The 17,562-nt window shown below is 34.9% G+C and overlaps 1 protein-coding gene and 1 pseudogene across 3 annotated transcripts in view; both read right to left on the bottom strand.

Moving 5' to 3' along the window:
• The window catches only part of Dmd (dystrophin), a 1,091,134-nt gene that overhangs the window by 824,931 nt on the left and 248,641 nt on the right, over positions 1-17,562 (bottom strand). The window lies entirely within an intron of this gene.
• On the bottom strand, positions 8,629-10,826 carry LOC126492098 (heat shock protein HSP 90-alpha-like; annotated as a pseudogene).

Raw genomic sequence — 17,562 nt, 5'->3', positions numbered from 1 at the left:
AATATTTTACTTTTAGAGTCATTTCAATACATTTGTCTGTTCTTATTTTTTTCTTCAATACTGGCTTACCTCTGAAATATGACTCTATTACCATCTACAGTATAAACATTAGTGATGTAATTCAAGGAAGAATAGATCATGATGGGAAGACATGAGTAATCAGAAAAGTTATCAATGCAATTTAATCTGCATTCAATATATTTATCATTAACTCTGCTGAATATTTCTGTGGGGATGCTTTTATTGTACGAGGAGGACACTGCCTAATCACCACAATATATTCTCTAGTGTGATAGTATATGCATGTGCATTTATCCAGGGCGATAGGCCAAGTACTCTATTTTCCCATGTTGGAATCTTTTCTAGGAGTCAATTCATCCAACTTGCTTACATAATACTCTCAACAAAGAAAATATGCCCTGGATTTGTATACCTTATATACAGATGCCTGATGATATACCTCATTTTATACTTAAGAACTTTCTCTCCAGGGAATTTAGTCAATTTTGAGATGGAGACTTTAGAAAATACAGGAAGAATCATAATATATGTGCACACAATCCTAGATAGGTTATTCAGAATTGAAGGTTACTATTTTTTAAAAGATTATAGCCACAGGAAGTACAAGAATAGCAACTTTCCCTGAAACAGAAGTTTCTGAAGGAGAATGTGGGAACCCCATAGGATTCTTGAGAACCATCCAGAAAATCTGTGAGGTAAATACTATTTTACTCAAAGTATTAAGCTATTATTTGTCTTCTGGTCTCTCATTCTCTTATGTTATTTCTAGAGGATACATGATTTGAGAAATGCAACAGAATGAATGCAGAAATTCATAGAAGAACCGACTATCTTCTCTTAAGCTAAACATAATAATTTACAAAATCCCCAAATAATGCCATTTCACTCATTAGATATTCTCTACATAAAGTTATAATTGCTTTCCCAAGACATTTGCTTTATTGTCGACATACACCTTTTGTCCTTGGTAATCTACATAATCCAAAAATGTGGAATTTTGACCAATTCCTAAGCATATAAAAGTGCCTTGGATCCAGAAGTTTAGCAATCATTGCAGAAGATATGACTATTTAGAATTAAAATACTAAGTAAGGTAAGAGAAGAAAGAGTTTTTTATTTTATTTATTTATTATTAGAAAATATACTTTTTACCAGACATAAATCATCAAAGCCTATAAAACTCATTTTGCATTTTAAGAACACCAAGGTAGAAAAGAGCTCACAACGAAATAATAACATCATGAAATTAAAACAGAATAGTCTGTTATTATGAAGAACTCCATAATAAACCTTTTAGTTGGAGTCCAGATTTTTGCCAAAAACTTCATAAGAGACAAGGTAAATAATGTAAGCTGAACTTCATGAAGAATAATTTTTGAGTTTAGGAACTGTTTAAATATCTACCGTGAGTCTTTATCATAGAGTGAGCTGAATAGGGCACATTCAATAGTTAGAAAACCCTTTCTTGGGGATTGTTAAACACTGATTCACATTAGCCTGCTAATAGTTTAATATTGGATATTAACAAATATTTTCAAATCGGCAATGCATCAGACAATGTCTTTGCTACAAATGACAATTACAAAGTGTTACTTAGTTTTTCAGAGATGCTGATAGTGTTCTTGAATTTGATTCTTTAAAATGTGATATGTATAGCTAAGTATCAAGAGGTATTTGTTACATTACTACTAACTTTCAGATGATACTACTTGGATAGTAAGGAATAGAAAACACAGACATAATCCCTATAAGAAGCATAGTATATTATCATGGATTGATAAACCACAAGAAGTATGTTAATGTAAAATGTAAGTGTATTAATTGATAATCACAACAAGTATGTTAATGTGAAATGTAAGTGTATTAATCAAATAAGAGTATTATAAGAGGATTTTATTTATAAAGTATAACTGAGAACTGTGGTAAGTCTATTGTATATTAATAAACAAATTGTTTCAGTAAGTATTCTAGTCTTGAATGCCATGTCACACTTTAGAATGCTTAACAAGTGTTAGCAACTTCATTATATATGACCTAAGAAAAAGGCAAGGTAAATTATTAATTGTGCTAATTAAAAATACAGAATAAAAAATAATGATGGTCATTTTCAAAATTTAGAATTTTCTGACTGGGCTTCTGAGTGAAAATATCTAGTGTCAGAACAAATGGTATTGCAGTTATTTGGACTGTAATCTCTTCCTAACGAGAAGACTCAGCAGTCTGATGTGGAGGAAGAGTGAGTCATTTTAATGAGTCTCTCTGAGTCAGGGAAACTGAAACTGAGCCCTGAAAACATGTACTTTGGTTAGATGCTGTGTATGAGAAAGTTTTAAACATTAGTTGTTGTTTTATTTTTCAAGGTAGAAAAAGACTTAGAAACTCCAACCAACTGAAAGTGTTCAAACTTGGTGCGTAAGTAACTAGCTGAAATCCTATATTTGGGAGGGATGTGATCAAGAGATCCAGACTGGGTTGAACTACTCCGTGAGAAACAAATCAAAACGTAGCCTAAAATAATGGGGAAGTGTGCTGGATAACATGTGGTCAACAAGGTGGATAACAAAGAGAAAGACCATCACAGGGATGGTCAAGTACTAGGAGGACACAATGAGGATTTAAAATCTAGTCTTTTGGCAATAGGAAACAACCTACTAAGGATAGCATTAATTGAAAAGGGGGACTTACCTCTCAGGAGCATAAATACTAACCTTATCCCAAGGAACACGTTCATTAAATAAAGAAGGAGATGGGACTTTCTAGAAAATGTAATAGTACAGAGAATGGCATGATAGCCTAAAATAAATAGCTTGTTTGGTGAAAGATACTGAGAAGGCTGTCCTCTGTCCTGAACGCACACATCATGGTACATAATGCCCTGAAACATGCACACACAGACACAAACATACATACATACATACATACATACATACACACACACACACGACTGCACTGAATAAATAAATAAGCAAGTTAAATCAAACAAAAAGGGGTTCTATATATTTCTCAATATTAATATACTGTCTCTGTAGTATCAAATAGTCACTGGAGTTTTATAAGCAGACTTATGGCATGCTAATGTCTATGTTGTGAACAAACAAATTCATTAACCATTGTGGCTATATGCTAAGACCACTTACCTAAATGTGTTGTGTTTATATAAAATGTGCTTTTCAATCATCTCTAGAAATTAAAATTTGATCCTACATGGATTTTATCACTCCAGTATTTATTGTCCATATCAATAATCACATTTACTAAATACTGAGCATATGATACAGGAGAGCTTAAAAAGTATTGCAAGTAGATCCTAAAAACTGATTTTCACCTACAAATACACTACTTCACTTACCTAAATATTACACCAAGTGATATCTTCAAAGATTATTATAAATAAAAGAATTACAAATGCCAGAACTAAAGAATCATAAATGAACAGATGGGTCCTGGTACTTGGTCCAATAGGGCTGGCAATATGTTGTCATATTATATAAAATACAATTCCCCTGTTGGTTGCGGAAGGTTGAGGGAAGATTCTCCCATTGGAAGCTGCCAATCATTACTTTCCTCATGAATATAAGATGAAGGATGATAGTTTATTAAAAATACATAATTTCCTCACTGTGTGTCTTAAAAGGCAAAATATAATGAAAACATTACTCAAGGAAAAGGCTACATGTTAAGGAATACTGTAGGCACGTATTTGCATCATGCAAATAGCACAAAGAAAAATCAGGCTACTTCACAAGGAGGAAAGATAAATTACCAGACTCCAAAGGCAATAGATGTCAGTAAAGTTTCTGAAAAACACAAAACCTCAGTTTTTTTTTAAAAATGAATTACTATATAGGATATTTATTTTAGCAGCATTATTAAAATTTAATTTATAAAGATAGGAATCTTCACATAAAATGTATACAACTTGATAAGCTAAGAGAGTGGCATAATTCTTTACAACAAATACGAAAATCAAATGAATAAACCTATTAACTCCAAAGTTTTTTGAAAATTATTTCTTCTTCCTTTTAAAATCTAAAAGTGTAAGGTTTCAAACAGCATACCTCTTGAACTTTTTCTTTACATTACCTAAACTTTGGACCCATTAGATAATGGCTTCTAGTTACCTTCTCGATGATCCTCGGAAAACTGCTCTCTCAACTCCACTTCTCACCCACCTCATATAATTTTATATGTGTAGTATTTGCACTTCTCTGATGTACATGTTTTATTCTGTACGGTGTTTTACATGTTCTCAATCATGGCTGTATTTCCTTCCTTTCTAATGCTAAGCAATATTCTATCATGGCATGTTTTATTTACCCACTCACTTGTCAATGTACATTTAAGTTGATTTCATATCTTGGATAGTGTGAATGATGCTTCACAGAATGTGAGAATATTAATCACCCATCAATTCCTTGATCCCCTTTTCTTTGGCTATGTATACAGGAGTGATATTCTCCTCTAATATGGCAGCTTTCTTGTTAATTTTAAAGGTATCAAAAGTTTATATTCTCATCAAATATGGTAGTTTACTCAAATCATCACCCATATTTTTTTTAAAAAAATAATGGCTATCATAGCAGTTGAAAGGTGAAAATAGTATAGTTGTTTTACACTTCTCTGTTAATTTATGATGATGAGCACCTTTTTTACATCATGGTTGTTCATTTGTGTATTTTTGCTGGAGAAATATATATTCAATTCCTTTTAGAAGTAGTTTACTTGCCTTTTAAACACCAAACTGTAAAAAAAAAAAGCTCTACTTCAACATGCTAACAAGAAAATATCTAAAAGGATAATTAAGAAAAATTCCACTTGCAATGCTATCAACAAGGATAAATAAATAAGAATATGCTTAACAAAAAGATTTGCATGTTGCTTTATAAAACACTGGGATAAACTGAGACACAAACACAATATCTTAAATTCATGGATTGGAAAAGTGAGGTTGTTAAAATGTCCTTACTACCCCAAACAACATGCACATTTAATGCGATTTCCATCCTGATATCATTTTAATGGAAGTACTATAAAATCCTAAAATGTAAATGAAAGCACAGAATACCATGAATGCCTATTGCCATCTTAAGACGAATGAAGTTGGTGGCATCACACCCTCTGACTTTAAAATGTAGTACAATGCAATCACAATCTCTTTTTCAAATTTTATGTGTGCTACTTTTTACATTTGAATTTCTATATAAATTTTCTAAATAAAGTTTCTGTTAAGATATTAATAGAAATTGTATTGAATCTAAATACAATTTTTTGTAACTCTGTGATCTTATGTTGATTTTTCCACCCAGGACACAAAAGCAGTCTCCCTTCATTTATATTTTCTTTATGCCTTTCAACAATGTTATATAATATTTATGGTTTAAAACTTTTATTTGTAAGATATTTATGCCTCATTATTTTACTCACAGTGTAGTCAATGAGAATTATTTAAGTTTGAACATCAATTGTCAATTTAGAACTAGTTCTCTGGCTATTTTAAAGATATCTCCATTCACATTAGCTCACTTGTTACTGATCTCTTTCTCTTTGTTGTGGATTTTTGTTTTGAGCCTCATCATAATGGCAAGGTGTATGAAAATTATTTATTCAAACAATTTTTTATAATGCCTTCTTTTTTTCTTCTTTCTTCCTGGAATGCCAACACGCCCATGTTAACACACTGAATATTTTTCTGAAGGACTCTGCATTCTTCTTCATTTTCCATATTCTTTTATTCTCCTTATTCTAAAGATTTGATAATTTCTATTTATCATGTTTACTGGTTCTTTTATCCGTCGAGTCTTCCCTTAAACTCATAAAATTATTTTATTTAAATCATTATGCTTTTCAATTCCAAAAGGTCTGTGTGATCTCTTATTTGTTGTCATTGAAATTATATGATTTTGCTTTAGACATAACTGCCTTTCCTCATGTGATAGTATTTACTAATAAAATAAGATAAGATAATTTGATTCTCTTCTATTAAGTGTAACACCTTAGTCAGTTCAGAAATAATCTCTTCTGTTTGTTTTCTCAGTAATGGTTCAGAGATTCACCATCTCTTTGACTGTTTTATTCATTTGCTCTTGAAAATTTTACATTTAAAATAACATACTGAAACAACGTTTTTGTTTCCTCTTTTCCGTTTTGCTCCATGGGCTGTTTATCTTAAAGTTTTAACAACTTTTTAGTATGAATTCTGTGGGATTTGTTTTTCTGTATTATACAGCCAATACTATGTCTTCTTTGTTAAAAATACAGAAATAAAATTGTTTTATGCCTATAGTCTCAAAAGTAAACACAGTTTCATTGATATAAAGCAACATTTGCTCAGCAATCATCCTAAAGATAGTAGGACTTTCAAGCTCTGCCTTTAGTACCCAGCGGAAACAATGATAAAATCAAAACATAAATGCCAAGGTAGTATCTTATTTCATTTCAAAGGTAATAAACACAAGTAGGAACACGGGGGATTGTTACGCAGCATTTAGTTGACAGGTTTACTTAATTGGTCAATTTTCTATTCAAATTGCTTTTATTTTCTTTTGTCTAGTATAAAGGCTGATTGGCATGCACACACCAACGAAATCAGTAGGAGAAATGGTTGTTTTTGTCATTAAAGGACATTGACCATTAAAAATAATTATAAAGTTAGAATCTATCTCTTACATGAAATCCTAACCAGTTTCTGTATCTCAAATATCCCACAGAGTTACAACACCATCAACAATAACAGAAAATTAATCTAGTAATGGAAGCCATTATAGAAATTACAAAGAAATCTGATTTTAATTCATCTTTTTAACCCTGAAGAACAGTGATGGCATGCTTTTAACTGTTTCAGGATTCTTTCTTCTCTGAAACTCTCCACAACTGATACCTATATTCGGGGACTGATACATTCTGGCACACACTTTTTTCCAATAAACTATAACTCTATGTTTACTCTCCTTTTACTTGGTAATCTCAAGTCTTGTTTCCTTCCTTATGTTGACATTTATCATTAGAAAAAATCATAAATATGTCATTACAGATAGAATTTGCCTTAAACTCTAGGAGGACAAACCAGATAAGACATAGACGATGTTTTTTCACTGCCTAAAGCAGGTTCTAATATAGTATGTGAATACTCATTAATTTATTTATCTGTGCCATCTTTATTAGTTTCTTTTTCGTGTAGGTAGACATGGTCATATGCAACTACGGTAGAAAAGCACAGACTGGTCAAGGTCACAGATTGTTTGTTATATAGTCTTATAAACAGTGGCTAAGGTGGCTAATCATAGTTAAATATCTTAATCTGTTTTTGAGGTACAATATTACAGTTTATAAAGTGGACACAAGAATATTTTGATGTTTTACTTAATATTTTACAAAGTAAGGAGATGGGTAAGAACAACCTCCAAGAATAAGTTATTGGTAAGTGGGGAAATATCAGTAAAACTCTTAATGTGGTCACTTCCATGAAGGAATCATGCAAAATGATTCTAATGTTGCTAAAATCTCTTTTTTTTTCTCATCTGTATTTACTTTTTAAAGCAGAATGTGATTGGGCACTGTATTTCCACTCACAAGCTATGCTGAGTTACAAGTGCTGCTAGGCGACCTTTGGCTCCTTCAAGCCAATAGCCGCTGGAGCAAGAGCCAGAACCAAGCTCAGGAACCAAGAGAGCAAGCCGAGGCTTGCCTTTTTTTTTTTTTTTTCATTTATTTATTTATTTATTAAAGATTTCTGTCTCTTCCCCACCGCCGCCTCCCCTTTCCCTCCCCCTCCCCCAATCAAGTCCCCCTCCCTCGTCAACCCAAAAAGCAATCAGGGTTCTCTGCCCTGTGGGAAGTCCAAGGACCACCCACCTCCATCCAGGTCTAGTAAGGTGAGCATCCACGAAACTGCCTAGGCTCCCACGAAACCAATAGGTCCAGTAGAATCAAAAACCCGTTGCCATTGTTCTTGAGGTCTCAGTAGTCCTCCTTGTTTTTAAAGATAAGTAGACTACAACCCAGTGGGCTGGTATTTCAGCAGACATTGGCTGAAGGAGCAGAAAACTCCCGCAGCACAGTGGGCTCGTACTTCAGCAGCTATTGACTGAAGGAGCAGAAGGTCCTCCCCCAGCATACAAGACCTAGGGAAACTTGGGATTTTGTTCTTGGTACTTTGGAAAACAAGGCACATGGGGAATTCCTGTTATTTTAACTTGTGTACTTACGTCTAAGACTAGTACATGGAGAATTAACTATAGGGGATGAAAAATTTTAAGATGAAACTTAAGCCATCTTAATTTTTTTTTCCTTTTAAACATGAAGCTATATCTTAGAACACCTCCAAGTGAAATTATTTGGTCTAATAAGGAATCCAGCTCAACAGCTAAACACTTCAGACCACAAAGTTAATAGGTTACATTACATTTTACAACAAACGTTCACCCAACCATTTGAATCAAACCTATAGCAGCACAGTATCATACAAGTAGAAAGTAATTTTATCTTCCCTTTAGTTTTTATGCCTCACTGATATTTTAAATGTCAACAAAAATAAATAAAAGTCCTGGGAAATATATAATCAGAAGGAATGAAAGTAAGCATCAAACATCCAGTTCTGATGAAGCTTACTTAGTCTACTTATTCCATGTGTGATGTGTCATCATTTCCTTCCAGGTGTGGCATTTCTTCAGTTACAGCAGCACTGGAATCATCGACAGTAGGATCATCTTTAGCAATACCTAGACCATCTTGATGATCCTGTAGATCCTGTTAGTGTGTGTCTGGGGATCTTCCAGCCTGAAGCCAGAAGACAGGAGTGCAGTTTCATATGGCAAGATGACCAGATCATTCACAGATTTGTCGTTCTTGTCAGCCTCTGCCTTTTGCCAGAGGGTTTCAATAGTGGAGTGATCAGGGTTTATCTCCAGGTGCTTCTTTGCTGCCATGTAACCCATCGTTGGGTTGTCTCCAAGGGCCTGAACTTTCATGGTTCTTTCCATGTTTGCTGTCCGCCCATATGTACTTGTGACAATACAGCATGGGGATGTCACCAATCAGTTTGATTCAACCACCTTTTTAATCTTTTTCTCCAAAATATCTTTCATAATTTTGTGGAGGATTTCAAATTTTGTCTTTTGTTTCTTCCTAATTTCTTTCTTCTCTTCATCATCTGGAAGTTCCAATCCTTCTTTGGTAACTGACACCAACGTCTTGCCTTCAAACTCCATCAATTGTTGCACACAATATTCATCAATGGGCACAATCATATACATTACTTCTAAGCCATGCTTTCAGAGAAGTTCCACAAAGGCCTACTTAGCAACTTGGTTCTTGGTCTCACCTGTAATAAAGTAGATGTGTTTCTGGTTTTCCTTCATTTTGGTGCAATAGTATTTGAGAGAAACCATCTCGTCTCCAGAAGCAGGTGTGTATTGTTGCAACAGTTCTGACAGTTTCTTCTGATTTTGAGGCTCTTCATGAATTCCAAGCTTTATATTTTTTGAGAACTGATCATGAAACTTTTTGTTGTTCTCTTTATCTTCTGCCAGTTCAGTGAATAGTTTTAAACATTCTTAACCAAACTCTTTCTGATAACTTTCAAAAATTTGCTTTGCTGCAACATTTTATGGGAGATATTTAGAGGAAGATCCTCAGAATCCATTACTCCTCTAATGAAATTCAGATACTCAAGGATTAACTCCTCACAGTTATCCATGATAAAAACTCTGTGCACATTCAACTTGATGATGGTTTTTTTTTTTTTTTTCTGTTTTCAAACAGATCAAAAGGAGCACGTTTTGAGACAAAAAAGGAGGGCCTGACACTCCAATTGCCCTTCAACAGAAAAATGTTTTACTGCCAAATGTTCTTCCCAATCGTTGGTTAAGCTCTTGTAGAACTCTCCATATTCTTCATTAGTAATGTCATCAGGATTTCTGGTCCAAACACAAAGGCTTTGTTTTGTTTGAGCTCTTTCTGATCAATGTACTTTTCCTTTCTCTTCTTCTTGTCATGGTCCTTCTTTTCTTCTTTTAGATCAGAACCAACATCATCTATTTCAGGTTTGTCATCAGACTCCTTTCCTTCTTTTTCTTTCTCTTCCTCTTTATCTTCTTTTTCTTCATCTTCATCATCACTGACTTCCTTATCATGTTCCTTCTCGACAAAGAGAGTAGTGGGATAGCCAATAAATTGAGAATGTTTCTTCACAATCTCTTTCATTCTCCTTTCCTTCAAGTACTCAGCTTGGTCTTCTTTCAGGTGTAAGATGACCTTTGTTCCAGGACCCATTGACTCACCTGTGTCAATCCTCACTGTGGACGATCCCCCTGCTGAGGGTTCCCAGGCATATTACTCATCATCATTATGTTTGGTGATCACAGTTAATTTCTCAGCGACTAAATATGCAGGGTAAAAACCAACACCAAACTGGCCAATCATGGAAATATCTACACCAGCCTGCAAAGCCTCTATTAAGGCTTTGGTGCCAGATTTGGCAATAGTACCAAGGTTATTGACCAAGTCAACTTAGTTATTCCAATTCCAGGATTCACAATGGTAATGGTTCAATCTTGTTTGTTGGCAATAAGATTAATGTGTAGCTCCTTCCCAGAGTCTAGTTTTCTAGGGTCTGTCAGACTCTCATATCTGATCTTGTCCAGTGCAGGTGATGAATTTGAGATGAGCGCCCTCATAAAGATCTCTTTGTTTGAATAGAATGTGTTGATGATCAAGGACATCAACTGGGAAATTTCTGCCTGAAAGGCAAAAGTCTCGACCTCTTCCTTCTCCATTCATTGGTCCTGGGTCTGTGTTTCCTCAGGCATCTCTGCTGAATGGCCACGCATGAAATGTGACTAGCCGCACCATGACACTAAAGCAACGTGCTAAAATGTCTTAAGAGACTTGAGAGATGACTCAACAGTTAAGAGGACTTGCTGTTCATGCAGAGGACCAGAGTTTAGTTCCCAGTAATCATGTCAGATGCTACCACCTCTAACTGCAGCTTCAGGGAATCTAACAACCTCTTCTGACCTCTACAGGTATCTGCTACTATTGTTGAAAGAGTGAATTTATTTTATTTCACGTGTAAGGGGTGTTTTGCCTCTTTATGTAATTGTTCATTACATACACTCAGTGCCTGAAGAGGCCAGAAGAGAGATTTTGTTCCTCTGTGACTAGGGCGGCAGATGGTTGTTAACTACTAGGAACCAAACCTGGGACCTCTGCAAGAGTAACAGTTGCTCTTAACAACTAAAGTATTTATTTAGCTCCTCACCATCTTTTAAGTTGATTTATTTTTGTTTTTATAAGACCCTAAGGTGCATCATTAAGTTACGTATTTGAGGTACCTCTGAATTTTGAAATATATATTTAGTATTTTATTTCTTATTAGGACTACATAATATACCACATATTTGGAAAAGTAGTGTTTTATTTATTTAATTTTTTGATACAGGGTTTCTCTGTAGCTTTGGAGGTTGTCCAGGAACTAGTTCTGGTAGACCAAACTGGCCTCAAACTTAGAGAGATCTGCCTTTTTTTGTTACCCGAATGTTGGGACCAAAGGCATGCACCACCACTACCTGGCTAGGAGGTAGTGTTTTAATTTACATTCAATATGAGGAATTTCTTAGCAAACTTAGTGATGTTGACTGTGCAGACAGTTTGGCAGAAATGCATTTTGGGAAAGTCATTTTAACATATTAAACTTTTTTTTCTTATTTCTTAGAACATGGAAATGGTATTTCACTCAAGTATAATTTGGATATGGTCAGCACTTTTTCTAGATTAAGGGTAAATTGCCTGAATTTTTTGTACATTTGTCTTGCTATATACCCTTCTATATTTATTCACCTGTGATTTTTAGCTCAGATTTTTTAAATTAGCTTCATATTTAGTCAATAGAAAAGAACAGAATGTGAGATAATTTCAGATTTCTCTATTATCTACTCTTATTCCAAATCCTAAGCAATTAATTTGTATACATGTAAAAACAGCCATTTTGACAAGTCTTCCAAAGAAATTGAGTCATTTCTTATGGAAACCAGAGCCCTATCTATATGAAATCCTATCTCATCAGGATAGGATTTATATATAATATTTAATAAATATATGATATTTATATAACATTAATTAGCTATCAAAAATAGAAAATAACAATAGTTGAAGCAAACCATCTGGGAGAAATATAATAATACTTGGCAAGTATTTTTATTTAATGGAAAGAACCAATGCACATAGTACTGGAAATGACAGCAGTTTTTTCTAAAAAAAAAAAATCTATTCTACTCTTTCATTTAGTTCACAATCATATTGGCAGTGTTTCTAAATGAAATGAGTAAACATAATAGAAGTTATTTAAGAGACATTTTCAGCATCAGATAGTACAACAGCCTGGCTGGCTTTACTTGTCTGCTTTGTTCTAACCTGCTAAGTTGCAAAACTGAAATAAAATATGTCATAAAGGGATTAACTATGAAGCTAATTTTTCAGTCTTCTGATGAAGAATTATAAATGGCCTTGAAAGCTTTTCAAGAGTCATCAGGGAACAGATGGGAAGAGACCAGCTTCTCTAAGGGCACCTGGGAATAACTCTAAAATCTAACTGATCACCCCCCAAAATAGAGCTTCATCATATGAATTTAATCTAAAAGCTCACCTGGCTGTATGCTAGATGAGTATGAAATGAAATTTTTAGTTTTATTAGTTATTTCATCCAAAGTGTTTGGGCAAGGGTCTAGTAAGAATGATATAAATAAATATGGTACTTCTCTTACTACAGTGCCAAATTTTGCTATAAGCAAAAGATACTACATTTTCTTGTCTCATAAGTATACTATATTCTAGAGAGCACCTAAAAGATTAACTGAACTCATTTCACTATTTTAAAATTAGAAAGGAGAAAATCCAATGCTAGTTCTGTAGATCTATTCTAACATATGAATAGTGTATACTGTAAAGCCTTAAATGTTCAGCTTAATTTCAATGCAAATGTAAATTCTCACTATTTGAATTAAGGAGATATATTGGCTGTTTATGATGTATCAGCATTTGTCTGAGTCTTGTAAGTTATATAGATAAAACAAGATATTACCTTGCTTTAAGTAAGTATGAATCACAATGCATGCACAAAACAGTATACTGAAAGAACAAAAAGGGACTGTAGAGGAAATACACTTGTTTCTACATGGAAAGAGATCACAGTTTTATAATAATTGTGTCTTGAGATGTGGCTATGATTTTTCAAGAAACACACAGTAGAAGAAAAGGAATTTGAAGGAAAGCAAATGAATTTGAAAATGCTGAAGAAAAATACAATATGATTTGATGATTCAGATGTATGATGAATTAGTGAAAGTGGTGACTGACGTAACTGGAAAGCTAAGCTCATGTTCAGCCCCCCTCTAATAAATGTGGTAAGCTAAGGCAAGTGGAAAATCAGAATGCAGCAACTGATGCACATATAACGGGCCAAAACAGAGACAGGAAATGCAAAATTTAATCTAGATTAAGGAGTGTGCATTTGTATAGACACCGTGATGATTTTAAAGAAAAATAGCCCCCAAAGGGAGTGGTCCTATTAAATGGTGTACCCCGGTGGAATAGGTATGGCCTTGTTGGAGGAAGTGTGTCATGGTAGGGACAGGTTTTGGGATCTCCTATGATCAAGATACCACTCAGTGACATCGTCTACTTTTGTTGACTGATATCAACATGCAACAGCTCCTTCTCCAGAATTATGTCTCTCTGCATGCTGCCATGCTCCACATCATGGTGATAATGGACGGAACATCTGACTAGTACACTGCCATATCAGTGAAATGTTTTCTTTTGTAAGAGCTGTTGTGGCCATGGTGTCTTTTTACAGCAAATAAAACCCCTAAATAACACAGACGTTGGTACCAGGGACTGGGGGAATCCTTTGATAAGCATGACTAGATTCTCATTTGGAGGAATTAGGACTTTGGTACTTTTGGTTAGGAAAGCAGTGGAATGTTTTAAGTGTTGCTTAAAGGTATATACTAGTAGGAACATGCAAGACAGTGGTGCAGAGTACAATTTGATGAACTGTTGGGGGGGGGGGCTGGCTCAAGAGGTTTTAGAGGGGAAGAGTTTTAGTATGTTACCTAGGGAATAGCTGTATGATATTTTGGTGAAGATTGTGGTGGCTTTTTGCCCTTGTCTGAAGAGTTTTTTTTGGCTAAAGTGAAGAGTTCTGGACTAATTCCACGGGCAGAGGAAATCTCAAAACAGCATAGTATAAACTCTACTGTATGGTTATTGGTTACCACCAAATATTCTAATGAATATTTTTAATGAAATGGAGCAAGGTCAGCAAATAAAAATACAAAGCATACAGATTATGATAAGGGGCACGAGGGAAAGGAATAGGGCTAAATCATGCATTCAAGGGGATAAGTAGATTAACTAATTGAATAGAGGTAACGATGACCTCAGGGCAAGATCCCACCCAGCTAAATGTCCAAATTGTGAATAGAACCAGGAATTGTGGTGCACACCTATAATTCCAGCACATGGAAGACAAAGGCTAACAGATCTCTTAGTATGAAGCCAGCCTTATCTACTAAGTAAATTTCAGGACAGCCAAGCTCAGGTAGAGAAAGACGGAAACATGGGGAAGATGTAAATGAATAAGAAACTCATGTTCCAGTACCAGTAAGCAACTGAAATTGGCAGCTTCAACTAAGGTTTTGGAGGTAAAAAAAAATGAAGAAAGGGACTATAGAATTTGCCTCCACAACTAAGGAAAGTTATTGAGGCCAGGCATGTATCAGAGGTGTCTTTGAATGGAAGCCTAGAGAGACCATTGCAAGAAACTGTTTAGTTGAACCTGAATTATCTTGGTGACCTCAAGATGTTAGAGATGCCTGAGTCTTGGGATACCTGGCCAAGAGAACTTCTAACAGGGAATGAAACTCGCCCAAGAGAGATAAATGGGTGGCAGTCAACAAAGCTGAAATGATTTGGAGATCATAAGATCATTTTGACATTAGACATGGAGAGGCAGAGTTTGGAGTTTGCCCATTTGGTTTTGGTCTTGCTTTGGTCCAGGGTTTTCTCACTATGCTCTCTTCCCTACATTTTGGAATGGTAATGTATATCATGTGTCATTATATTTTTTGAAATATAAGATCTCAATTTTGATTATACAGGAGAATTACAGTTAACAGATTTCCATGAGTCTCAGAAGAGAATTCAACTTTGAACAAGTTTGAGACTATTATAGACTATAGCCTTATCAAGTTGGACTGAATATAATTTTACATTTGGTCACTGGATAAATGAGACATCTGCAGGAAAAAAAAAAGAAAATCATCCAGGAAAAAAGTCCCAAGAAAAAGTAAATTGACATATTGGTATATCATATCCCAAATAGAATAAAATTTCATAAATCTTCCCAAATGTTTGTTTCTGCTATTCTCTACAGACATAATGAAAATAGTCTTTTTGTAGTACCAGTCAAGTTAAAAAATTAAAGCTGACATTGAAGTTGGAGTGTGGCTCTCTCCTTCTCTAAGCTCAAGCATGCTTCTTAAAGTAAAATCCATAATTTCTGTATCATGTCAGAAGAGCTACCTGATAAGGGACACCAAATAAAAGAACTATTTTGTTGCTATGAATCTCCTAATATTTTGCTCAATTTTTGAGACATATATATTATCTAAAATTTTATAATATTCAAATATATATTTATAAGTTTTTATTATGTTATTAATGATCACATAGCATTAAAAAGACTTCATTTAGCTTCTTGTACATGATTTCAGGTTTGAGTCTCTATCAGATAACTAGGAATTAACTTTTTATACTCGAGATGTACATAACAAATATTGATGCTTTAATCTCTTGATATATGCTGCACATAACATTTAAAATATTTAAGTTTTCTGCAGTGAACCTTGACCATGCCTTACAGTGAAATTTGAGGTTTCCAAAAGGAGGATAGGACCCCACGATGACCGTACCACCAGGACAGTGATAACGCTATTAAGCAGAAAAACACCACCTATAGATCGGCTTTGGACTACAAAATGCTCCGGACAACTTCTAGGTAGCTAGCTGAGATGATCCCACCTTACAGAATACACTATCCAAGACATTTTGGTCATATTTGATATGTTTTGGTCATATTTGATATGTTTTTGGTCATATTTGATATATTTTCAAGGTCAAACAGAGGTATATTTTAGAGATTCGGGTCATTTTCAAACATTTCAGCAATCTACAGAACATGGCATTTAATATATTTTAATAACACAGTTTGTTCACTTTTTTATGACAGTGTCTACTCCTGGCAGAACCAATATTCTTCAGAGAAGATGATGGACATTGAAGAAACTGCAAGTGGAGTTTGCTATTTTTGTGGCCAAGGTTAGCTACTTGGTAAGAAAATGTTCTTGCCTTGACTGCTGACAGTATTTATGTTATACAAATCGGAGAAGCAGGACACAAAAGAAAGTGACTGTCAAACTTTGCCAAGATAAGCTAGAACAGCCCTTAAAAATATACTGATTCATAGAAAAGTCTGTTAGATATACTAGGCCTATAAACTGAAGATGGATGACCCAATATGGCAGAAAAACCTTGGGTGATTGTCCAGGCAGCCAGCTGTTTCTGTCATTTCTCACATTTTTTGGAAGTCATTTGTTTGTACTTCTTGTTTACTCAGTTATTATTATTTTCTCTTTGGGTCTCCTGAGGGGGTCAAAGACTAAATAGTTATAGTTTTCCTTTTTCACCAAACTCAAAAAAGAAATTCACTAAAGAAATATAACGTATATAAGGTTGAGAGACATGAAAGGATAGTTTTGTAACACAAGCTAGAAAATGAATTAGGTACAACTTTTGGACTCACCAAGATAAGACAGATAGATATGGAGTATTTTCTCTGAATTTGTCAGGTACAAATGTGATGGAGGAAGGACATTGGTTAATTATAATAAAGAAACTGCCTCAGCCCTCATAGGACAGAAAATTAGGTAGGCGGAGTAGACAGAAGAGAATGCTGGGAGAAAGAAGCTGGGTCAGAGAGTCGCCATGATTCTCCTGCTCCAGACAGATGCAGGTTAAGATCCTCCCTGGTAAGCCAGCTTGTGGGCTACACAGAATATTAGAAATGGGTTAGAACAATATGTAAGAGCTAGCCAATAAGAAGCTGGAACTAGCCCGGCCAGGCAGTGTTTGAAAGAATACAGTTTCCATGTAATTATTTCTGGGCATAAGCTAGCCATGCGAGTGGCCGGGTGCCAGGGATGCAGCCCTGCTGCTGCTAATTCAACAGATGGCGCCCAGACGTGATGGGCTAAATCCACTTAAAAACCTGAGAGAGCATAATTTTAAACAGAGAAAAAACAGAGTTTAATGCAGAGTTTTGCTCTTTGTTGGTGGCGTGCCGTAGAGAGATTTCCTGATTCAGCAACAGCAGCAGAAAAAAAAATGCGTCATTTTAAAGCGCTGCTTCCTGGGGGCTGTGCTGCCAGCATGAACTCTGGCTTTAAAGCATTTCAAGGCTTTTATGGGACTGGATGTTTGTGTTCC

Source organism: Alexandromys fortis, unplaced genomic scaffold (genome assembly GCF_014885135.2).
Source record: "Alexandromys fortis isolate MF-2015 unplaced genomic scaffold, M_Fortis_MF-2015_v1.1 scaffold_265, whole genome shotgun sequence".
Taxonomy (NCBI): Eukaryota; Metazoa; Chordata; class Mammalia; order Rodentia; family Cricetidae; genus Alexandromys; species Alexandromys fortis.
The sequence above is the reverse complement of the archived record's forward strand: the minus strand, read 5'-3'. Positions and strand labels throughout refer to the sequence as shown.